At 38.0% G+C, this 25025-nt stretch overlaps 18 non-coding genes and 1 pseudogene across 18 annotated transcripts; 6 read left to right on the top strand and 13 right to left on the bottom strand.

Moving 5' to 3' along the window:
- Positions 1-252: 252 nt before the first annotated feature.
- On the bottom strand, positions 253-468 carry LOC120053098. The gene has a single exon (XR_005477462.1). It is a non-coding gene; the product is annotated as a small nucleolar RNA U3 (small nucleolar RNA).
- Positions 469-1267: 799 nt separating this feature from the next.
- LOC120053097 lies at positions 1268-1483 on the bottom strand. Its single transcript, XR_005477461.1, has one exon. It is a non-coding gene; the product is annotated as a small nucleolar RNA U3 (small nucleolar RNA).
- Positions 1484-2282: 799 nt separating this feature from the next.
- On the bottom strand, positions 2283-2498 carry LOC120053096. The gene has a single exon (XR_005477460.1). It is a non-coding gene; the product is annotated as a small nucleolar RNA U3 (small nucleolar RNA).
- A 799-nt stretch (positions 2499-3297) lies between these two features.
- LOC120053095 lies at positions 3298-3513 on the bottom strand. Its single transcript, XR_005477459.1, has one exon. It is a non-coding gene; the product is annotated as a small nucleolar RNA U3 (small nucleolar RNA).
- A 799-nt stretch (positions 3514-4312) lies between these two features.
- On the bottom strand, positions 4313-4528 carry LOC120053094. Its single transcript, XR_005477458.1, has one exon. It is a non-coding gene; the product is annotated as a small nucleolar RNA U3 (small nucleolar RNA).
- Positions 4529-5327: 799 nt separating this feature from the next.
- Positions 5328-5543, bottom strand: LOC120053093. The gene has a single exon (XR_005477457.1). It is a non-coding gene; the product is annotated as a small nucleolar RNA U3 (small nucleolar RNA).
- Positions 5544-6342: 799 nt separating this feature from the next.
- LOC120053089 lies at positions 6343-6558 on the bottom strand. The gene has a single exon (XR_005477454.1). It is a non-coding gene; the product is annotated as a small nucleolar RNA U3 (small nucleolar RNA).
- A 799-nt stretch (positions 6559-7357) lies between these two features.
- LOC120053088 lies at positions 7358-7573 on the bottom strand. Its single transcript, XR_005477453.1, has one exon. It is a non-coding gene; the product is annotated as a small nucleolar RNA U3 (small nucleolar RNA).
- A 799-nt stretch (positions 7574-8372) lies between these two features.
- Positions 8373-8588, bottom strand: LOC120053092. Its single transcript, XR_005477456.1, has one exon. It is a non-coding gene; the product is annotated as a small nucleolar RNA U3 (small nucleolar RNA).
- A 799-nt stretch (positions 8589-9387) lies between these two features.
- Positions 9388-9603, bottom strand: LOC120053081. The gene has a single exon (XR_005477446.1). It is a non-coding gene; the product is annotated as a small nucleolar RNA U3 (small nucleolar RNA).
- Positions 9604-10402: 799 nt separating this feature from the next.
- Positions 10403-10618, bottom strand: LOC120053090. Its single transcript, XR_005477455.1, has one exon. It is a non-coding gene; the product is annotated as a small nucleolar RNA U3 (small nucleolar RNA).
- Positions 10619-11417: 799 nt separating this feature from the next.
- Positions 11418-11634, bottom strand: LOC120053086. Its single transcript, XR_005477451.1, has one exon. It is a non-coding gene; the product is annotated as a small nucleolar RNA U3 (small nucleolar RNA).
- Positions 11635-12433: 799 nt separating this feature from the next.
- LOC120053087 lies at positions 12434-12649 on the bottom strand. The gene has a single exon (XR_005477452.1). It is a non-coding gene; the product is annotated as a small nucleolar RNA U3 (small nucleolar RNA).
- A 7272-nt stretch (positions 12650-19921) lies between these two features.
- LOC120053102 lies at positions 19922-20131 on the top strand. The gene has a single exon (XR_005477466.1). It is a non-coding gene; the product is annotated as a small nucleolar RNA U3 (small nucleolar RNA).
- A 779-nt stretch (positions 20132-20910) lies between these two features.
- On the top strand, positions 20911-21118 carry LOC120053103. Its single transcript, XR_005477467.1, has one exon. It is a non-coding gene; the product is annotated as a small nucleolar RNA U3 (small nucleolar RNA).
- A 787-nt stretch (positions 21119-21905) lies between these two features.
- Positions 21906-22117, top strand: LOC120053101. The gene has a single exon (XR_005477465.1). It is a non-coding gene; the product is annotated as a small nucleolar RNA U3 (small nucleolar RNA).
- A 790-nt stretch (positions 22118-22907) lies between these two features.
- On the top strand, positions 22908-23119 carry LOC120053099. The gene has a single exon (XR_005477463.1). It is a non-coding gene; the product is annotated as a small nucleolar RNA U3 (small nucleolar RNA).
- Positions 23120-23905: 786 nt separating this feature from the next.
- Positions 23906-24118, top strand: LOC120053100. Its single transcript, XR_005477464.1, has one exon. It is a non-coding gene; the product is annotated as a small nucleolar RNA U3 (small nucleolar RNA).
- A 792-nt stretch (positions 24119-24910) lies between these two features.
- On the top strand, positions 24911-25025 carry LOC120053104 (annotated as a pseudogene).

Below are 25025 nucleotides of genomic sequence, written 5' to 3'. Positions count from 1 at the left end.
CAAGAGTTGTTAGAAGGTACAGGGTTCTTCTACGCAGAAGATCAAAGGAAGGTCAAAGGTTGTCCTGAAAGGAAAATGGTGAAACACCTCATTGTGAAGCTAAATATAAGTGCTGGACATGAGATAAATGAGAGTCGGAAAACTAAAAAGAAGATTTATGCTGGGGTCTCAGGACTGATTCTATAGGATTTATTTTATTAACGATAAGAACTTTGGAGACATTTCAGTAGTTTTTGTTGTACATGGTTAACATCCATTCAGAACATATTCCCTTCATCCATGTTCATTGAAGAATAAGGAACAGTCATCAAAGGTGGAAGAAAAATGAGCAAAGTCATTTCTAGCCACCAGATTCATGCTCTGAACAGGAAAATCTTGAATCATCATCATGGATAGCGAGACCTTCCACTTTAGACACACATTTCTCAAGTAAAGAACTATAGAAATGATCCCTGAAAGTATAGTCTTGGTGTGGAAGTTGTTGTGATCAAGGTGGAGCATCTTGAAAAGAGCATTTGCACCACCGGTTTGTGTTGCATTCTCAGCATCAACAGTTGTTGCAATCAAATTATGTTAATTATGGAGAATTGCGAGGTTCCTCAAATGAGAAATATGGTCAACGATGCTGGTTGCCAACAGGTAAAATATGACCTAATGTTGGTGGACAGCCATCCATATTTCAAAGCTGGTTATTTTTGTGGAATTCTACCCCCTTTTAATTATTGTGTGTTTTAGCTATAGACGTATGGGTTGTACCATCAGATTTGTCTTTGTCTTCCGCATCCAGTGGTACCAAGAGTTCGTCTGTGTGATTAACGGGGGCTGAGATAGAGCTGTGTTCGTGAGACGAAGACGGATCCCGAAGGGGCCCAGGCCGGGTCTTTTTTTTACAAAAACATCTGTAGAAACAGAATGGTTTGAATTACAAACTACTAAAACCTATCTATGAAAAGCTGAGACTCTATCGAACATGCACATGTAACATGTTTTGCTCTATGATGCTCACAAGCTACACAAGAGTTGTTAGAAGGTACAGGGTTCTTCTACGCAGAAGATCAAAGGAAGGTCAAAGGTTGTCCTGAAAGGAAAATGGTGAAACACCTCATTGTGAAGCTAAATATAAGTGCTGGACATGGAGATAAATGAGAGTCGGAAAACTAAAAAGAAGATTTATGCTGGGGTCTCAGGACTGATTCTATAGGATTTATTTTATTAACGATAAGAACTTTGGAGACATTTCAGTAGTTTTTGTTGTACATGGTTAACATCCATTCAGAACATATTCCCTTCATCCATGTTCATTGAAGAATAAGGAACAGTCATCAAAGGTGGAAGAAAAATGAGCAAAGTCATTTCTAGCCACCAGATTCATGCTCTGAACAGGAAAATCTTGAATCATCATCATGGATAGCGAGACCTTCCACTTTAGACACACATTTCTCAAGTAAAGAACTATAGAAATGATCCCTGAAAGTATAGTCTTGGTGTGGAAGTTGTTGTGATCAAGGTGGAGCATCTTGAAAAGAGCATTTGCACCACCGGTTTGTGTTGCATTCTCAGCATCAACAGTTGTTGCAATCAAATTATGTTAATTATGGAGAATTGCGAGGTTCCTCAAATGAGAAATATGGTCAACGATGCTGGTTGCCAACAGGTAAAATATGACCTAATGTTGGTGGACAGCCATCCATATTTCAAAGCTGGTTATTTTTGTGGAATTCTACCCCCTTTTAATTATTGTGTGTTTTAGCTATAGACGTATGGGTTGTACCATCAGATTTGTCTTTGTCTTCCGCATCCAGTGGTACCAAGAGTTCGTCTGTGTGATTAACGGGGGCTGAGATAGAGCTGTGTTCGTGAGACGAAGACGGATCCCGAAGGGGCCCAGGCCGGGTCTTTTTTTTACAAAAACATCTGTAGAAACAGAATGGTTTGAATTACAAACTACTAAAACCTATCTATGAAAAGCTGAGACTCTATCGAACATGCACATGTAACATGTTTTGCTCTATGATGCTCACAAGCTACACAAGAGTTGTTAGAAGGTACAGGGTTCTTCTACGCAGAAGATCAAAGGAAGGTCAAAGGTTGTCCTGAAAGGAAAATGGTGAAACACCTCATTGTGAAGCTAAATATAAGTGCTGGACATGGAGATAAATGAGAGTCGGAAAACTAAAAAGAAGATTTATGCTGGGGTCTCAGGACTGATTCTATAGGATTTATTTTATTAACGATAAGAACTTTGGAGACATTTCAGTAGTTTTTGTTGTACATGGTTAACATCCATTCAGAACATATTCCCTTCATCCATGTTCATTGAAGAATAAGGAACAGTCATCAAAGGTGGAAGAAAAATGAGCAAAGTCATTTCTAGCCACCAGATTCATGCTCTGAACAGGAAAATCTTGAATCATCATCATGGATAGCGAGACCTTCCACTTTAGACACACATTTCTCAAGTAAAGAACTATAGAAATGATCCCTGAAAGTATAGTCTTGGTGTGGAAGTTGTTGTGATCAAGGTGGAGCATCTTGAAAAGAGCATTTGCACCACCGGTTTGTGTTGCATTCTCAGCATCAACAGTTGTTGCAATCAAATTATGTTAATTATGGAGAATTGCGAGGTTCCTCAAATGAGAAATATGGTCAACGATGCTGGTTGCCAACAGGTAAAATATGACCTAATGTTGGTGGACAGCCATCCATATTTCAAAGCTGGTTATTTTTGTGGAATTCTACCCCCTTTTAATTATTGTGTGTTTTAGCTATAGACGTATGGGTTGTACCATCAGATTTGTCTTTGTCTTCCGCATCCAGTGGTACCAAGAGTTCGTCTGTGTGATTAACGGGGGCTGAGATAGAGCTGTGTTCGTGAGACGAAGACGGATCCCGAAGGGGCCCAGGCCGGGTCTTTTTTTTACAAAAACATCTGTAGAAACAGAATGGTTTGAATTACAAACTACTAAAACCTATCTATGAAAAGCTGAGACTCTATCGAACATGCACATGTAACATGTTTTGCTCTATGATGCTCACAAGCTACACAAGAGTTGTTAGAAGGTACAGGGTTCTTCTACGCAGAAGATCAAAGGAAGGTCAAAGGTTGTCCTGAAAGGAAAATGGTGAAACACCTCATTGTGAAGCTAAATATAAGTGCTGGACATGGAGATAAATGAGAGTCGGAAAACTAAAAAGAAGATTTATGCTGGGGTCTCAGGACTGATTCTATAGGATTTATTTTATTAACGATAAGAACTTTGGAGACATTTCAGTAGTTTTTGTTGTACATGGTTAACATCCATTCAGAACATATTCCCTTCATCCATGTTCATTGAAGAATAAGGAACAGTCATCAAAGGTGGAAGAAAAATGAGCAAAGTCATTTCTAGCCACCAGATTCATGCTCTGAACAGGAAAATCTTGAATCATCATCATGGATAGCGAGACCTTCCACTTTAGACACACATTTCTCAAGTAAAGAACTATAGAAATGATCCCTGAAAGTATAGTCTTGGTGTGGAAGTTGTTGTGATCAAGGTGGAGCATCTTGAAAAGAGCATTTGCACCACCGGTTTGTGTTGCATTCTCAGCATCAACAGTTGTTGCAATCAAATTATGTTAATTATGGAGAATTGCGAGGTTCCTCAAATGAGAAATATGGTCAACGATGCTGGTTGCCAACAGGTAAAATATGACCTAATGTTGGTGGACAGCCATCCATATTTCAAAGCTGGTTATTTTTGTGGAATTCTACCCCCTTTTAATTATTGTGTGTTTTAGCTATAGACGTATGGGTTGTACCATCAGATTTGTCTTTGTCTTCCGCATCCAGTGGTACCAAGAGTTCGTCTGTGTGATTAACGGGGGCTGAGATAGAGCTGTGTTCGTGAGACGAAGACGGATCCCGAAGGGGCCCAGGCCGGGTCTTTTTTTTACAAAAACATCTGTAGAAACAGAATGGTTTGAATTACAAACTACTAAAACCTATCTATGAAAAGCTGAGACTCTATCGAACATGCACATGTAACATGTTTTGCTCTATGATGCTCACAAGCTACACAAGAGTTGTTAGAAGGTACAGGGTTCTTCTACGCAGAAGATCAAAGGAAGGTCAAAGGTTGTCCTGAAAGGAAAATGGTGAAACACCTCATTGTGAAGCTAAATATAAGTGCTGGACATGGAGATAAATGAGAGTCGGAAAACTAAAAAGAAGATTTATGCTGGGGTCTCAGGACTGATTCTATAGGATTTATTTTATTAACGATAAGAACTTTGGAGACATTTCAGTAGTTTTTGTTGTACATGGTTAACATCCATTCAGAACATATTCCCTTCATCCATGTTCATTGAAGAATAAGGAACAGTCATCAAAGGTGGAAGAAAAATGAGCAAAGTCATTTCTAGCCACCAGATTCATGCTCTGAACAGGAAAATCTTGAATCATCATCATGGATAGCGAGACCTTCCACTTTAGACACACATTTCTCAAGTAAAGAACTATAGAAATGATCCCTGAAAGTATAGTCTTGGTGTGGAAGTTGTTGTGATCAAGGTGGAGCATCTTGAAAAGAGCATTTGCACCACCGGTTTGTGTTGCATTCTCAGCATCAACAGTTGTTGCAATCAAATTATGTTAATTATGGAGAATTGCGAGGTTCCTCAAATGAGAAATATGGTCAACGATGCTGGTTGCCAACAGGTAAAATATGACCTAATGTTGGTGGACAGCCATCCATATTTCAAAGCTGGTTATTTTTGTGGAATTCTACCCCCTTTTAATTATTGTGTGTTTTAGCTATAGACGTATGGGTTGTACCATCAGATTTGTCTTTGTCTTCCGCATCCAGTGGTACCAAGAGTTCGTCTGTGTGATTAACGGGGGCTGAGATAGAGCTGTGTTCGTGAGACGAAGACGGATCCCGAAGGGGCCCAGGCCGGGTCTTTTTTTTACAAAAACATCTGTAGAAACAGAATGGTTTGAATTACAAACTACTAAAACCTATCTATGAAAAGCTGAGACTCTATCGAACATGCACATGTAACATGTTTTGCTCTATGATGCTCACAAGCTACACAAGAGTTGTTAGAAGGTACAGGGTTCTTCTACGCAGAAGATCAAAGGAAGGTCAAAGGTTGTCCTGAAAGGAAAATGGTGAAACACCTCATTGTGAAGCTAAATATAAGTGCTGGACATGGAGATAAATGAGAGTCGGAAAACTAAAAAGAAGATTTATGCTGGGGTCTCAGGACTGATTCTATAGGATTTATTTTATTAACGATAAGAACTTTGGAGACATTTCAGTAGTTTTTGTTGTACATGGTTAACATCCATTCAGAACATATTCCCTTCATCCATGTTCATTGAAGAATAAGGAACAGTCATCAAAGGTGGAAGAAAAATGAGCAAAGTCATTTCTAGCCACCAGATTCATGCTCTGAACAGGAAAATCTTGAATCATCATCATGGATAGCGAGACCTTCCACTTTAGACACACATTTCTCAAGTAAAGAACTATAGAAATGATCCCTGAAAGTATAGTCTTGGTGTGGAAGTTGTTGTGATCAAGGTGGAGCATCTTGAAAAGAGCATTTGCACCACCGGTTTGTGTTGCATTCTCAGCATCAACAGTTGTTGCAATCAAATTATGTTAATTATGGAGAATTGCGAGGTTCCTCAAATGAGAAATATGGTCAACGATGCTGGTTGCCAACAGGTAAAATATGACCTAATGTTGGTGGACAGCCATCCATATTTCAAAGCTGGTTATTTTTGTGGAATTCTACCCCCTTTTAATTATTGTGTGTTTTAGCTATAGACGTATGGGTTGTACCATCAGATTTGTCTTTGTCTTCCGCATCCAGTGGTACCAAGAGTTCGTCTGTGTGATTAACGGGGGCTGAGATAGAGCTGTGTTCGTGAGACGAAGACGGATCCCGAAGGGGCCCAGGCCGGGTCTTTTTTTTACAAAAACATCTGTAGAAACAGAATGGTTTGAATTACAAACTACTAAAACCTATCTATGAAAAGCTGAGACTCTATCGAACATGCACATGTAACATGTTTTGCTCTATGATGCTCACAAGCTACACAAGAGTTGTTAGAAGGTACAGGGTTCTTCTACGCAGAAGATCAAAGGAAGGTCAAAGGTTGTCCTGAAAGGAAAATGGTGAAACACCTCATTGTGAAGCTAAATATAAGTGCTGGACATGGAGATAAATGAGAGTCGGAAAACTAAAAAGAAGATTTATGCTGGGGTCTCAGGACTGATTCTATAGGATTTATTTTATTAACGATAAGAACTTTGGAGACATTTCAGTAGTTTTTGTTGTACATGGTTAACATCCATTCAGAACATATTCCCTTCATCCATGTTCATTGAAGAATAAGGAACAGTCATCAAAGGTGGAAGAAAAATGAGCAAAGTCATTTCTAGCCACCAGATTCATGCTCTGAACAGGAATATCTTGAATCATCATCATGGATAGCGAGACCTTCCACTTTAGACACACATTTCTCAAGTAAAGAACTATAGAAATGATCCCTGAAAGTATAGTCTTGGTGTGGAAGTTGTTGTGATCAAGGTGGAGCATCTTGAAAAGAGCATTTGCACCACCGGTTTGTGTTGCATTCTCAGCATCAACAGTTGTTGCAATCAAATTATGTTAATTATGGAGAATTGCGAGGTTCCTCAAATGAGAAATATGGTCAACGATGCTGGTTGCCAACAGGTAAAATATGACCTAATGTTGGTGGACAGCCATCCATATTTCAAAGCTGGTTATTTTTGTGGAATTCTACCCCCTTTTAATTATTGTGTGTTTTAGCTATAGACGTATGGGTTGTACCATCAGATTTGTCTTTGTCTTCCGCATCCAGTGGTACCAAGAGTTCGTCTGTGTGATTAACGGGGGCTGAGATAGAGCTGTGTTCGTGAGACGAAGACGGATCCCGAAGGGGCCCAGGCCGGGTCTTTTTTTTACAAAAACATCTGTAGAAACAGAATGGTTTGAATTACAAACTACTAAAACCTATCTATGAAAAGCTGAGACTCTATCGAACATGCACATGTAACATGTTTTGCTCTATGATGCTCACAAGCTACACAAGAGTTGTTAGAAGGTACAGGGTTCTTCTACGCAGAAGATCAAAGGAAGGTCAAAGGTTGTCCTGAAAGGAAAATGGTGAAACACCTCATTGTGAAGCTAAATATAAGTGCTGGACATGGAGATAAATGAGAGTCGGAAAACTAAAAAGAAGATTTATGCTGGGGTCTCAGGACTGATTCTATAGGATTTATTTTATTAACGATAAGAACTTTGGAGACATTTCAGTAGTTTTTGTTGTACATGGTTAACATCCATTCAGAACATATTCCCTTCATCCATGTTCATTGAAGAATAAGGAACAGTCATCAAAGGTGGAAGAAAAATGAGCAAAGTCATTTCTAGCCACCAGATTCATGCTCTGAACAGGAATATCTTGAATCATCATCATGGATAGCGAGACCTTCCACTTTAGACACACATTTCTCAAGTAAAGAACTATAGAAATGATCCCTGAAAGTATAGTCTTGGTGTGGAAGTTGTTGTGATCAAGGTGGAGCATCTTGAAAAGAGCATTTGCACCACCGGTTTGTGTTGCATTCTCAGCATCAACAGTTGTTGCAATCAAATTATGTTAATTATGGAGAATTGCGAGGTTCCTCAAATGAGAAATATGGTCAACGATGCTGGTTGCCAACAGGTAAAATATGACCTAATGTTGGTGGACAGCCATCCATATTTCAAAGCTGGTTATTTTTGTGGAATTCTACCCCCTTTTAATTATTGTGTGTTTTAGCTATAGACGTATGGGTTGTACCATCAGATTTGTCTTTGTCTTCCGCATCCAGTGGTACCAAGAGTTCGTCTGTGTGATTAACGGGGGCTGAGATAGAGCTGTGTTCGTGAGACGAAGACGGATCCCGAAGGGGCCCAGGCCGGGTCTTTTTTTTACAAAAACATCTGTAGAAACAGAATGGTTTGAATTACAAACTACTAAAACCTATCTATGAAAAGCTGAGACTCTATCGAACATGCACATGTAACATGTTTTGCTCTATGATGCTCACAAGCTACACAAGAGTTGTTAGAAGGTACAGGGTTCTTCTACGCAGAAGATCAAAGGAAGGTCAAAGGTTGTCCTGAAAGGAAAATGGTGAAACACCTCATTGTGAAGCTAAATATAAGTGCTGGACATGGAGATAAATGAGAGTCGGAAAACTAAAAAGAAGATTTATGCTGGGGTCTCAGGACTGATTCTATAGGATTTATTTTATTAACGATAAGAACTTTGGAGACATTTCAGTAGTTTTTGTTGTACATGGTTAACATCCATTCAGAACATATTCCCTTCATCCATGTTCATTGAAGAATAAGGAACAGTCATCAAAGGTGGAAGAAAAATGAGCAAAGTCATTTCTAGCCACCAGATTCATGCTCTGAACAGGAAAATCTTGAATCATCATCATGGATAGCGAGACCTTCCACTTTAGACACACATTTCTCAAGTAAAGAACTATAGAAATGATCCCTGAAAGTATAGTCTTGGTGTGGAAGTTGTTGTGATCAAGGTGGAGCATCTTGAAAAGAGCATTTGCACCACCGGTTTGTGTTGCATTCTCAGCATCAACAGTTGTTGCAATCAAATTATGTTAATTATGGAGAATTGCGAGGTTCCTCAAATGAGAAATATGGTCAACGATGCTGGTTGCCAACAGGTAAAATATGACCTAATGTTGGTGGACAGCCATCCATATTTCAAAGCTGGTTATTTTTGTGGAATTCTACCCCCTTTTAATTATTGTGTGTTTTAGCTATAGACGTATGGGTTGTACCATCAGATTTGTCTTTGTCTTCCGCATCCAGTGGTACCAAGAGTTCGTCTGTGTGATTAACGGGGGCTGAGATAGAGCTGTGTTCGTGAGACGAAGACGGATCCCGAAGGGGCCCAGGCCGGGTCTTTTTTTTACAAAAACATCTGTAGAAACAGAATGGTTTGAATTACAAACTACTAAAACCTATCTATGAAAAGCTGAGACTCTATCGAACATGCACATGTAACATGTTTTGCTCTATGATGCTCACAAGCTACACAAGAGTTGTTAGAAGGTACAGGGTTCTTCTACGCAGAAGATCAAAGGAAGGTCAAAGGTTGTCCTGAAAGGAAAATGGTGAAACACCTCATTGTGAAGCTAAATATAAGTGCTGGACATGGAGATAAATGAGAGTCGGAAAACTAAAAAGAAGATTTATGCTGGGGTCTCAGGACTGATTCTATAGGATTTATTTTATTAACGATAAGAACTTTGGAGACATTTCAGTAGTTTTTGTTGTACATGGTTAACATCCATTCAGAACATATTCCCTTCATCCATGTTCATTGAAGAACAAGGAACAGTCATCAAAGGTGGAAGAAAAATGAGCAAAGTCATTTCTAGCCACCAGATTCATGCTCTGAACAGGAATATCTTGAATCATCATCATGGATAGCGAGACCTTCCACTTTAGACACACATTTCTCAAGTAAAGAACTATAGAAATGATCCCTGAAAGTATAGTCTTGGTGTGGAAGTTGTTGTGATCAAGGTGGAGCATCTTGAAAAGAGCATTTGCACCACCGGTTTGTGTTGCATTCTCAGCATCAACAGTTGTTGCAATCAAATTATGTTAATTATGGAGAATTGCGAGGTTCCTCAAATGAGAAATATGGTCAACGATGCTGGTTGCCAACAGGTAAAATATGACCTAATGTTGGTGGACAGCCATCCATATTTCAAAGCTGGTTATTTTTGTGGAATTCTACCCCCTTTTAATTATTGTGTGTTTTAGCTATAGACGTATGGGTTGTACCATCAGATTTGTCTTTGTCTTCCGCATCCAGTGGTACCAAGAGTTCGTCTGTGTGATTAACGGGGGCTGAGATAGAGCTGTGTTCGTGAGACGAAGACGGATCCCGAAGGGGCCCAGGCCGGGTCTTTTTTTTACAAAAACATCTGTAGAAACAGAATGGTTTGAATTACAAACTACTAAAACCTATCTATGAAAAGCTGAGACTCTATCGAACATGCACATGTAACATGTTTTGCTCTATGATGCTCACAAGCTACACAAGAGTTGTTAGAAGGTACAGGGTTCTTCTACGCAGAAGATCAAAGGAAGGTCAAAGGTTGTCCTGAAAGGAAAATGGTGAAACACCTCATTGTGAAGCTAAATATAAGTGCTGGACATGGAGATAAATGAGAGTCGGAAAACTAAAAAGAAGATTTATGCTGGGGTCTCAGGACTGATTCTATAGGATTTATTTTATTAACGATAAGAACTTTGGAGACATTTCAGTAGTTTTTGTTGTACATGGTTAACATCCATTCAGAACATATTCCCTTCATCCATGTTCATTGAAGAATAAGGAACAGTCATCAAAGGTGGAAGAAAAATGAGCAAAGTCATTTCTAGCCACCAGATTCATGCTCTGAACAGGAAAATCTTGAATCATCATCATGGATAGCGAGACCTTCCACTTTAGACACACATTTCTCAAGTAAAGAACTATAGAAATGATCCCTGAAAGTATAGTCTTGGTGTGGAAGTTGTTGTGATCAAGGTGGAGCATCTTGAAAAGAGCATTTGCACCACCGGTTTGTGTTGCATTCTCAGCATCAACAGTTGTTGCAATCAAATTATGTTAATTATGGAGAATTGCGAGGTTCCTCAAATGAGAAATATGGTCAACGATGCTGGTTGCCAACAGGTAAAATATGACCTAATGTTGGTGGACAGCCATCCATATTTCAAAGCTGGTTATTTTTGTGGAATTCTACCCCCTTTTAATTATTGTGTGTTTTAGCTATAGACGTATGGGTTGTACCATCAGATTTGTCTTTGTCTTCCGCATCCAGTGGTACCAAGAGTTCGTCTGTGTGATTAACGGGGGCTGAGATAGAGCTGTGTTCGTGAGACGAAGACGGATCCCGAAGGGGCCCAGGCCGGGTCTTTTTTTTACAAAAACATCTGTAGAAACAGAATGGTTTGAATTACAAACTACTAAAACCTATCTATGAAAAGCTGAGACTCTATCGAACATGCACATGTAACATGTTTTGCTCTATGATGCTCACAAGCTACACAAGAGTTGTTAGAAGGTACAGGGTTCTTCTACGCAGAAGATCAAAGGAAGGTCAAAGGTTGTCCTGAAAGGAAAATGGTGAAACACCTCATTGTGAAGCTAAATATAAGTGCTGGACATGGAGATAAATGAGAGTCGGAAAACTAAAAAGAAGATTTATGCTGGGGTCTCAGGACTGATTCTATAGGATTTATTTTATTAACGATAAGAACTTTGGAGACATTTCAGTAGTTTTTGTTGTACATGGTTAACATCCATTCAGAACATATTCCCTTCATCCATGTTCATTGAAGAATAAGGAACAGTCATCAAAGGTGGAAGAAAAATGAGCAAAGTCATTTCTAGCCACCAGATTCATGCTCTGAACAGGAAATATCTTGAATCATCATCATGGATAGCGAGACCTTCCACTTTAGACACACATTTCTCAAGTAAAGAACTATAGAAATGATCCCTGAAAGTATAGTCTTGGTGTGGAAGTTGTTGTGATCAAGGTGGAGCATCTTGAAAAGAGCATTTGCACCACCGGTTTGTGTTGCATTCTCAGCATCAACAGTTGTTGCAATCAAATTATGTTAATTATGGAGAATTGCGAGGTTCCTCAAATGAGAAATATGGTCAACGATGCTGGTTGCCAACAGGTAAAATATGACCTAATGTTGGTGGACAGCCATCCATATTTCAAAGCTGGTTATTTTTGTGGAATTCTACCCCCTTTTAATTATTGTGTGTTTTAGCTATAGACGTATGGGTTGTACCATCAGATTTGTCTTTGTCTTCCGCATCCAGTGGTACCAAGAGTTCGTCTGTGTGATTAACGGGGGCTGAGATAGAGCTGTGTTCGTGAGACGAAGACGGATCCCGAAGGGGCCCAGGCCGGGTCTTTTTTTTACAAAAACATCTGTAGAAACAGAATGGTTTGAATTACAAACTACTAAAACCTATCTATGAAAAGCTGAGACTCTATCGAACATGCACATGTAACATGTTTTGCTCTATGATGCTCACAAGCTACACAAGAGTTGTTAGAAGGTACAGGGTTCTTCTACGCAGAAGATCAAAGGAAGGTCAAAGGTTGTCCTGAAAGGAAAATGGTGAAACACCTCATTGTGAAGCTAAATATAAGTGCTGGACATGGAGATAAATGAGAGTCGGAAAACTAAAAAGAAGATTTATGCTGGGGTCTCAGGACTGATTCTATAGGATTTATTTTATTAACGATAAGAACTTTGGAGACATTTCAGTAGTTTTTGTTGTACATGGTTAACATCCACTCAGAACATATTCCCTTCATCCATGTTCATTGAAGAATAAGGAACAGTCATCAAAGGTGGAAGAAAAATGAGCAAAGTCATTTCTAGCCACCAGATTCATGCTCTGAACAGGAATATCTTGAATCATCATCATGGATAGCGAGACCTTCCACTTTAGACACACATTTCTCAAGTAAAGAACTATAGAAATGATCCCTGAAAGTATAGTCTTGGTGTGGAAGTTGTTGTGATCAAGGTGGAGCATCTTGAAAAGAGCATTTGCACCACCGGTTTGTGTTGCATTCTCAGCATCAACAGTTGTTGCAATCAAATTATGTTAATTATGGAGAATTGCGAGGTTCCTCAAATGAGAAATATGGTCAACGATGCTGGTTGCCAACAGGTAAAATATGACCTAATGTTGGTGGACAGCCATCCATATTTCAAAGCTGGTTATTTTTGTGGAATTCTACCCCCTTTTAATTATTGTGTGTTTTAGCTATAGACGTATGGGTTGTACCATCAGATTTGTCTTTGTCTTCCGCATCCAGTGGTACCAAGAGTTCGTCTGTGTGATTAACGGGGGCTGAGATAGAGCTGTGTTCGTGAGACGAAGACGGATCCCGAAGGGGCCCAGGCCGGGTCTTTTTTTTTACAAAAACATCTGTAGAAACAGAATGGTTTGAATTACAAACTACTAAAACCTATCTATGAAAAGCTGAGACTCTATCGAACATGCACATGTAACATGTTTTGCTCTATGATGCTCACAAGCTACACAAGAGTTGTTAGAAGGTACAGGGTTCTTCTACGCAGAAGATCAAAGGAAGGTCAAAGGTTGTCCTGAAAGGAAAATGGTGAAACACCTCATTGTGAAGCTAAATATAAGTGCTGGACATGGAGATAAATGAGAGTCGGAAAACTAAAAAGAAGATTTATGCTGGGGTCTCAGGACTGATTCTATAGGATTTATTTTATTAACGATAAGAACTTTGGAGACATTTCAGTAGTTTTTGTTGTACATGGTTAACATCCATTCAGAACATATTCCCTTCATCCATGTTCATTGAAGAATAAGGAACAGTCATCAAAGGTGGAAGAAAAATGAGCAAAGTCATTTCTAGCCACCAGATAGATCTAACCATATCGTATTATATTATGACATACCAGCTAGATCTACTGCCTCTATTATATTATGTACAGACCAGCTAGATCTATGTCTCTATTATATTATGACAAACCACTAGACTACTGTCTCTATTATATTATGACAGACCAGCTAGAATCTACAGATATCTATATATTTAATGACAACAGCTAGATCTACTGTCACTCTATCTCATTCTATAGCATAACGGACAAAAAACTACATCTACTGGTCTCTATTAATAATTATACAGCACAACTAATCTACTGTCCTCTATTCATATATGACAGACACACTAGAATCTACCTAGCCTCTATTATATGTTACTGCCAACCAGCTAGATCTAATGTCTCTATTACTATTATGTACAAGGCCAGCTAGATCCTACTGTTCTCTATTACATTATTGACAGCACAAGCTTAGATCTAAATTCTCTAATTATATTCATAGAACAGACCAAGCTAGATCTTCACTGTCTCTATTTAAATAAGAACAAGGGAGACCAAATAACACGGACGGGGGGGGGGACTAGCTCTACTGCCTATATTATATGAACAAGAAAAAATGCCAGACCAGCTTAGATCTACTGTCTCTATTATATAAGGGACAAACCACCGTCTAGATCTCCTGTCCTCTATTATATTATGACAAGACCCTAGATCTAATGTCCTATTATATTATGACACGATCAGCTAGTCCTACTGTCTAGATTATGATTATGACAGACCAGCTAGATCTAATGTCTCTATTATATTTAAGACGAGACCAGGCTAGATCTACTTCTCGATTATGTTATAGAGGCAACAACCAGCTAAGAATCTACTGTGTCTATATTATATTACTGACAGACCACAGATCTACTGTCTCTATTTATTATTTACAGACCATGCTACGCATCTACTGTCTCTATAATATTATGACACAGTTAACAGCTAGATCTACTGTCTCTATTATCACTATTGACCAGCCGGCTACTAGTATAACAATGTCTCTATTATATTATACAGACCACCTAGATCTACTGTCTCATATTATATTATGGGCGCACCTAGATCTAACTGTCCTCTAGTTATATCAGCAGAACCAGCATGATCTACAGTATCCTTATTAATATTATGGACAGGACCAGCTAGACTACTGTCTCTGTTATATTATGAACAGACCGCTAGAATCTATTGTCTCTATTATATTATGACAGACCAGCTATACCTCACTGTCTCAGTTATATTATGACAGACCAGCTAGATCGAACTGTCTACTATTATATTATGACAGCATACCCAGCTTATGATCTAACTGTCTCTATTAATTATTATGAGCGACCAGCTATAACTAATGTCTCTATTATATATCAAAGACCAGACCGTCTAGATCTACTGTCTCTGTTATATTATGAAAACCAGATAAAATATCTTGAAGCCTGTTATATATGACAGAAGCCACTAGACTCTACATGTCGCTATTTATAATGAGTAGACAAGCTAGATATACTGTCTACTATTATAATAATACAGAACCAGCTAGATCTACTGTCTCTATTATGTTATGACAAACAGCTAGATATACAGTACTATTATATTATGACAGTAACCACTAGATTATGTCTCTCATTATATTATACAGACCAGCTAGATACATCTGTCTTTATTATATTATATCAGGCCAGCTAGATCTACTGTCGCTATTATATAATGACAGGTAAAGGCTCGATCTACTGTCTCTATCTATTTATTATGAAAAACACGCTAAATCTACCTGTCTCTATATATTATGACTACCACTCAAATCTATCTGCTCTGTATTATAATGTGGCAGACAACCTAGATCTACTGTGTCTCTATTATCAATCATGACGACCAGCTAGAGTTCTACAGTATCTATTATATTCTGACAGACACGATACTATGTCTACTGTCTCTGTTATACTTTGACAATCCACTAATCTACATGTCTCTATTATATTATGACAGACCAGCTATACCTATTGTCTGTCTCTATTATATTATAGACAGCCAGCATAGATCGAATGTCTCTATTATAGTTATGACAACCAGCTAGATCTACTGTCTCTATTATCTTATGACAGAACCAGCTAGATCTAATGTCCTCATTATATTATGACAACTCAGCTAGATCTACTGTCTCTGTTATATTATGAAAAACCAGATAAATATATTGTCATCTGTTACTATTTATGACAGACCAGCTAGATCTACTGGTTCTATTAGATAATATGAAGACAGCTAGTAATATACCTGTCCTCTATATAGAATGACAGACCATCTAGATCTACTGTCCTATTATGTATGACAAAACCACTAGATCTAGCAGTATCTATTATATTTAATGCAGACCAGCTAATCTATTCTCTATTAGATTATCATTCAGACAGCTAGATCTACTGTCTTTATTATATTATGACAGGCCAGCTGATCTACTGTCTCTCTATATATATGACGAAAGGCCTCGATCTAATGTCTCTATTATATTATGAAAACCAGCTAAATCTACTGTCCTCTATTATTTATGACATACCAGCTAGAATCTACTGTCCTCATTAGTTATGACACGACCAGCTAGATCTACTGTCTCTATTATTTATGACAGACCAGCTAATTCTAGCACTATCTATATATTATGACAGACCAGCTAGATCTACTGCTCATATTATATTATGACGACCAGCTAGATCTAATGTCTCTATAGTATTCATGACAAACCCGCTAGACTATACTGTCCTCTATTATATTACGACAGACACGCTACGTCTACAGTCTCTATTATATTACGACACACCAGCTAGAATCTAGTGTCTCTATTATTTTTTGACATCCCAGCTAGAATCTACTGTCTCTATAATATTATGACAGATGCGCTAGATCTACTGTCATCTATTATATTATGGACAGACCAACTAGAATCTACTGTCTCTATTATATTATGACAACAAGCTAGAATCTAATGTCTTCTATTATATTAAGACAGACCAGCTAGATCTCTGTCTCGTTATGTATGACAAACCAGCTAGATCTACTGTCTATATAAGTATTATGACAGACACCTAGATCTACTGTCTCTATTTATATTATGAAATACCACTAGATCTTACTGTCTCTAATATATTCTGAAGTTCAGCTAAGATCTACTGCCTCTATTATATTATGACAGACGAGCTAGATATACTGTCTCTATTATATATGACAGACAACCTAGATCTACTGGTCTCTATTATATTTATGACAGACCAGCTTAGACCTACTGTCCTCTATTATATTATGACCAGTTCAGTCTAGATCTACTGTCTCTATGTAGATTATGACCAGACCATCTAGATTCTACTGTCTCTATTATATTATGACGACCACGCTAGCATCTACATATCATTATATATTATGACAGTACCAGCTAGATCTACTGCCCTCTATTTAATTATGACAGACCAGCTAGATCTAATGTCCTATTATATATGACAAACCAGCCTAGATCTACTGTCCTCTATTATATCATGACAGACCAGCTAGATCACAGTATCTATTATATTATGACAGACAGCTAGATCTACTGTCTCTATTATATTATGACATACAGTCTACATCTACTGTCTCTATTATATTATGACAGACAACTAAGTCTACTGTCTCTATTTATTATGACAGACCGACTAGATCTACTGCTCTATTATATTATGCCAGACAAGCTAGATCTTAATGTCTCTATTATATTTATGACAGTCCGAGCCTAATCTACTGTCTCCTATTTAATTATGACAGACCACTAGATCTAATGTCCTCTATTATATTATGACAGACCAGTAAGATCTACTGTCTCTATTATATATGACGACCACTAGATCTACTGCCTATATTATATAATGCCAGACCAGCTAAGATCTACTGTCCTATTATTAATGAGACGACCAGCAGCTAGTCTACTGTCTCTATTATATTAGACAGACATCTAGATCTACTGTCTCTATTATATTAATGACAGATCAGCTAGAATCTCACTGTCTATATTAATATTATGACAGACCAGCTAGATCTAATGTCTCTATTATATAATACAGACCAGCTAGATCTACTGTCCCGATATGTTATGACAACCAGCTCAGATCTATGTTCTATATTATATTATGACGACCGACCATAGATCTACTGTCTCTATTATATTATGACAGACCAGCTAGATACCTAACTGTCTCTATTATATTAATTACAAGTTCTACTAGATCTACTGTCTCTATTATCTATGACAGACACAGCTAGATATACTGTCTCTAATATATTATGACAGACCACCCTAGATCTACTGTCCTCCTATTATATTATGTACAACACAACCTAGATCTACTGTCCCTCTATTAGATCTAGACAAGACCATCTAGATCTACAGTAACTATTGTATATTTGACAGACCAGCTAGTCTACTGTACTCTGTTTAATTTGACGACCAGCTAAGATCTACTATTCTCTATATATTATGACAGACCACTATACCTAACTGTCTCTACTTATAATATGTACAAACCAACTAGATCGAATGTCTCTATTTCATATTTTGTAATGACAGACCACTAGATCTAACTGTGCTCATTATATTATGACAGACCAGCTAGATCTAATGTCTCTATATATAATGACAGACCAGCTAAGTTATTACATTGTCTCTGTTATATTATGATAAAACCAGATAAATATATGTACTCTGTATATATGTATGACAGACCAGCTTAGATCATACTGTCTCTATTAATAATGATATGACAGTAGCTAGATATACAGTCCAATATTATAGTAATGACAGACCAGCTAGATCTACTGTCTCTATTACATATTATGACAAAACCAGCTAGATCTACCATATCATATTATGATTATGACAGACAAGCTAGATCTAATATCTCTATTATATTATGACAAGACCAGCTAGATTCTACTGTCTTTTATATATTATGACAGGCCGCTAAGATCTACCGTCTCTATTATACTAATAGACAAGAAAGGCTGCAGATCTACTGTCTCTATTATAAGTATGAAAAACCAGCTAAAAAAAAAACAAAAATATCATAACTGTCTCTATTATTATATGACAGTACCAGCTAGATCTCTGTCAACTACTATTAAGATTATGACAACCACCAGCTAGATCTCTGTCTCTATTATATTATGACAGACCACTAATATCTACGAATATCTATTACTATTATGAACAAGACCAGCTAGATCTACTGCCCTCTATTACTATATAACAGACCAGCTAGACATTCTACTGCGCTATATATGTATGACAAACCAGCATAGATCTACTAGTCCTCTATTATATTATAGACAGACCAGCTAGATCTACATCTCTACATTATATTATGACACACCAGCTAGATCTAATGTCTGCTATCTATATTTGGACATCCCAGCTAGATCATACTGTCTCATATTATATTATGACAGATCAGCTAGACATCACTGTCTCTATTAAATATTATGCCAGACCAAGCTAGATCTACTGTCCCTCATTATATTATGACAGTAACCACATAGATCTAAGTCCTCATATGATATTAAGACAGACGCAGCTAGATCCGATGTCCTCGATATGTTATGACAAACCATCTAGATCTACTGTCTATATTATATTATGAACAGACCACCTAGATGCATACTGTCTCTATTAATAATTAATAGAAAGACCAGCTACAGATCTACTGCTCTAAATTATTCTGACAGTTTCAGCTAGATTCTACTGCCTCTATTATTATTGACAGACGACATACGATATACTGTCTCATACTATTATATTAGTGACAGACAACCTAGATTCTACTGTCTCATATTATATTATGAAGACCAAGCTAGACCTACTGTCATCGTATCATTATGATATGACAGTTCAGCTAGAATCTACTGTCTCTATTAGATTATGACAGACCAGCTAAGATCTACTGTCCTCTATTAGTATTATGACGACCACTAGATCTACAATAATCTATTATATTATGACAGACCAGCTAATCTACTGCCCCGTTATCACACAGACGAACTCTTGGTACCACTGGATGCGGAGACAAAGACAAATCTGATGGTACAACCCATACGTCTATAGCTAAAACACACAATAATTAGGGGGTAGAATTCCACAAAAATAACCAGCTTTGAAATATGGATGGCTGTCCCACAACATTAGGTCATATTTTACCTTTGGCAACCAGCATCGTTGACCATATTTCTCATTTGAGGAACCTCGCAATTCTCCATAATTAACATAATTTGATTGCAACAACTGTTGTGCTAGAATGCAACACAAACCTGTGCAAATGCTCTTTTCAAGATGCTCCACCTTGATCACAACAACTTCCACACCAAGACTATACTTCAGGGATCATTTCTATATTCTTTACTTGAGAAATGTGTGTCTAAAGTGGAAGGTCTCGCTATCCATGATGATGATTCAAGATTTTCCTGTTCAGAGCATGAATCTGGTGGCTAGAAATGACTTTGCTCATTTTTCTTCCACCTTTGATGACTGTTCCTTTCTTCAATGAACATGGATAAGGGAAATGTTCTGAGTGGATGTTAACCATGACAACAAAACTACTGAAATGTCTCCAAAGTTCTTATCTTAATAAAATAAATCCTATAGAATCAGTCCTGAGACCCCAGCATAAATCTTCTTTTTAGTTTTCCGACTTCATTTATCTCCATGTCCAGCACTTATATTAGCTTCACAATGAGGTGTTTCACCATTTTCCTTTCAGACAACCTTTGACCTCCTTTGATCTTCTGCGTAGAAGAACCCTGTACCTTCTAACAACTCTTGTGTAGCTTGTGAGCATCATAGAGCAAAACATGTTACTGTGCATGTTCGATAGAGTCTCAGCTTTTCATAGATAGGTTTTAGTAGTTGTAATTCAAACCATTCTGTTTCTACAGATGTTTTTGTAAAAAAAAGACCCGGCCTGGGCCCCTTCGGGATCCGTCTTCGTCTCACGAACACAGCTCTATCTCAGCCCCCGTTAATCACACAGACGAACTCTTGGTACCCTGGATGCGGAAGACAAAGACAAATCTGATGGTACAACATACGTCTATAGCTAAAACACACAATAATTAAAAGGGGTAGAATTCCACAAAAATAACCAGCTTTGAAATATGGATGGCTGTCCACCAACATTAGGTCATATTTTACCTGTTCAACCAGCACGTTGACCATATTTCTCATTTGAGGAACCTCGCAATTCTCCATAATTACATAATTTGATTGCAACCTGTTGATGCTGAGAATGCAACACAAACCGGTGGTCAAATGCTCTTTTCAAGATGCTCCACCTTGATCACAACAACTTCCACACCAAGACTATACTTCAGGATTCATTTCTATAGTTCTTTACTGAGAAATGTGTTTAAAGTGGAAGGTCTCGCTATCCATGATGATGATTCAAGATTTATTCCTGTTCAGAGCATGAATCTGGTGGCTAGAAATGACTTTGCTCATTTTTCTTCACCTTTGATGACTGTTCCTTTCTTCATAACATGGATGAAGGGAATATGTTCTGATGGATGTTAACCATGTACAACAAAAACTACTGAAATGTCTCCAAAGTTCTTATCGTAATAAATAAATCCTATAGAATCAGTCCTGAGACCCCAGCATAAATCTTCTTTTTAGTTTTCCGACTCTCATTTACTCCATGTCCAGCACTTATATTTAGCTTCACAATGAGGTGTTTCACCATTTTCCTTTCAGGACAACCTTTGACCTTCCTTTGATCTTCTGCGTAGAAGAACCTGTACCTTCTAACAACTCTTGTGTAGCTTGTGAGCATCATAGAGCAAAACATGTTACATGTGCAGTTCGATAGAGTCTCAGCTTTTCATAGATAGGTTTTAGTAGTTTGTAATTCAAACCATTCTGTTTCTACAGATGTTTTTGTAAAAAAAAGACCCGGCCTGGGCCCCTTCGGGATCCGTCTTCGTCTCACGAACACAGCTCTATCTCAGCCCCCGTTAATCACACAGACGAACTCTTGGTACCACTGGATGCGGAAGACAAAGACAAATCTGATGGTACAACCCATACGTCTATAGCTAAACACACATAATTAAAAGGGGTAGAATTCCACAAAAATAACCAGCTTTGAAATATGGATGGCTGTCCACCAACATTAGGTCATATTTTACCTGTTGGCAACCAGCATCGTTGACCATATTTCTCATTTGAGGAACCTCGCAATTCTCATAATTAACATAATTTGATTGCAACAACTGTTGATGCTGAGAATGCAACACAAAGGTGGTGCAAATGCTCTTTTAAGATGCTCCACCTTGATCACAACAACTTCCACACCAAGACTATACTTTCAGGGATCATTTCTATAGTTCTTTACTTGAGAAATGTGTGTCTAAAGTGGAAGGTCCGCTATCCATGATGATGATTCAAGATTTTCCTGTTCAGAGCATGAATCTGGTGGCTAGAAATGACTTTGCTCATTTTTCTTCCACTTTGATGACTGTTCCTTTTCTTCAATGAACATGGATGAAGGGAATATGTTCTGATGGATGTTAACCATGTACAACAAAAACTACTGAAATGTCTCCAAAGTTCTTATCGTTATAAAATAAATCCTATAGAATCAGTCCTGAGACCCCAGCATAAATCTTCTTTTTAGTTTTCCGACTCATTTATCTCCATGTCCAGCACTTATATTTAGCTTCACAATGAGGTGTTTCACCATTTTCCTTTCAGGACAACCTTTGACCTTCCTTTGATCTTCTGCGTAGAAGAACCCTGTACCTTCTAACAACTCTTGTGTAGCTTGTGAGCATCATAGAGCAAAACATGTTACATGTGCATGTTCGATAGAGTCTCAGCTTTTCATAGATAGGTTTTAGTAGTTTGTAATTCAAACCATTCTGTTTCTACAGATGTTTTTGTAAAAAAAAGACCCGGCCTGGGCCCCTTCGGGATCCGTCTTCGTCTCACGAACACAGCTCTATCTCAGCCCCCGTTAATCACACAGACGAACTCTTGGTACCACTGGATGCGGAAGACAAAGACAAACTGATGGTACAACCCATACGTCTATAGCTAAAACACACAATAATTAAAAGGGGGTAGAATTCACAAAAATAACCAGCTTTGAAATATGGATGGCTGTCCACCAACATTAGGTCATATTTTACCTTTGGCAACCAGCATCGTTGACCATATTTCTCATTTGAGGAACCTCGAATTCTCCATAATTAACATAATTTGATTGCAACAACTGTTGATGCTAGAATGCAACACAAACCGTGGTGCAAATGCTCTTTTCAAGATGCTCCACCTTGATCACAACAACTTCCACACCAAGACTATACTTTCAGGGATCATTTCTATAGTTCTTTACTTGAGAAATGTGTGTCTAAAGTGGAAGGTCTCGCTATCCATGATGATGATTAAGATTTCCTGTTCAGAGCATGAATCTGGTGGCTAGAAATGACTTTGCTCATTTTTCTTCCACCTTTGATGACTGTTCCTTTTCTTCAATAACATGGATGAAGGGAATATGTTCTGAATGGATGTTAACCATGTACAACAAAAACTACTGAAATGTCTCCAAAGTTCTTATCGTTAATAAATAAATCCTATAGAATCAGTCCTGAGACCCCAGCATAAATCTTCTTTTTAGTTTTCCGACTCTCATTTATCTCCATGTCCAGCACTTATATTTAGCTTCACAATGAGGTGTTTCACCATTTTCCTTTCAGGACAACCTTTGACCTTCCTTTGATCTCTGCGTAGAAGAACCCTGTACCTTCTAAACTCTTGTGTAGTTTTGAGCATCATAGAGCAAAACATGTTACATGTGCATGTTCGATAGAGTCTCAGCTTTTCATAGATAGGTTTTAGTAGTTTGTAATTCAAACCATTCTGTTTCTACAGATGTTTTTGTAAAAAAAGACCCGGCCTGGGCCCCTTCGGGATCCGCTTCGTCTCACGAACACAGCTCTATCTCAGCCCCCGTTAATCACACAGACAACTCTTGGTACCACTGGTGCGGAAGACAAAGACAAATCTGATGGTACAACCCATACGTCTATAGCTAAAACACACAATATTAAAAGGGGGTAGAATTCCACAAAAATAACCCTTTGAAATATGGATGGCTGTCCCACCACATTAGGTCATATTTTACCTGTTGGCAACCAGCATCGTTGACCATATTTCTCATTTGAGGAACCTCGCAATTCTCCATAATTAACATAATTTGATTGCAACAACTGTTGATGCTAGAATGCAACACAAACCGGTGGTGCAAATGCTCTTTTCAAGATGCTCCACCTTGATCACAACAACTTCCACACCAAGACTATACTTTCAGGGATCATTTCTATAGTTCTTTACTTGAGAAATGTGTGTCTAAAGTGGAAGGTCTCGCTACCATGATGATGATTCAAGATTTTCCTGTTCAGAGCATGAATCTGGTGGCTAGAAATGACTTTGCTCATTTTTCTTCCACCTTTGATGACTGTTCCTTTTCTTCAATAACATGGATGAAGGGAATATGTTCTGAATGGATGTTAACCATGTACAACAAAAACTACTGAATGTCTCCAAAGTTCTTATCGTTAATAAAATAAATCCTATAGAATCAGTCCTGAGACCCCAGCATAAATCTTCTTTTTAGTTTTCCGACTTCATTTATCTATGTCCAGCACTTATATTTAGCTTCACAATGAGGTGTTTCACCATTTTCCTTTCAGGACAACCTTTGACCTTCCTTTGATCTTCTGCGTAGAAGAACCCTGTACCTTCTAACAACTCTTGTGTAGCTTGTGAGCATCATAGAGAAAACATGTTACATGTGCATGTTCGATAGAGTCTCAGCTTTTCATAGATAGGTTTTAGTAGTTTGTAATTCAAACCATTCTGTTTCTACAGATGTTTTTGTAAAAAAAAGACCCGGCCTGGGCCCCTTCGGGATCCGTCTTCGTCTCACGAACACAGCTCTATCTCAGCCCCCGTTAATCACACAGACGAACTCTTGGTACCACTGGATGCGGAAGACAAAGACAAATCTGATGGTACAACCCATACGTCTATAGCTAAAACACACAATAATTAAAAGGGGTAGAATTCCACAAAATAACCAGCTTTGAAATATGGATGGCTGTCCACCAACATTAGGTCATATTTTACCTGTTGGCAACCAGCATCGTTGACCATATTTCTCATTTGAGGAACCTCGCAATTCTCCATAATTAACATAATTTGATTGCAACAACTGTTGATGCTGAGAATGCAACACAAACCGGTGGTGCAAATGCTCTTTTCAAGATGCTCCACCTTGATCACAACAACTTCCACACCAAGACTATACTTTCAGGGATCATTTCTATAGTTCTTTACTTGAGAAATGTGTGTCTAAAGTGGAAGGTCTCGCTATCCATGATGATGATTCAAGATTTTCCTGTTCAGATCATGA

This window comes from Salvelinus namaycush, chromosome 8 (genome assembly GCF_016432855.1).
Source record: "Salvelinus namaycush isolate Seneca chromosome 8, SaNama_1.0, whole genome shotgun sequence".
NCBI classification, from domain to species: domain Eukaryota; kingdom Metazoa; phylum Chordata; class Actinopteri; order Salmoniformes; family Salmonidae; genus Salvelinus; species Salvelinus namaycush.
This window is presented reverse-complemented; position numbering and strand designations above follow the sequence as displayed.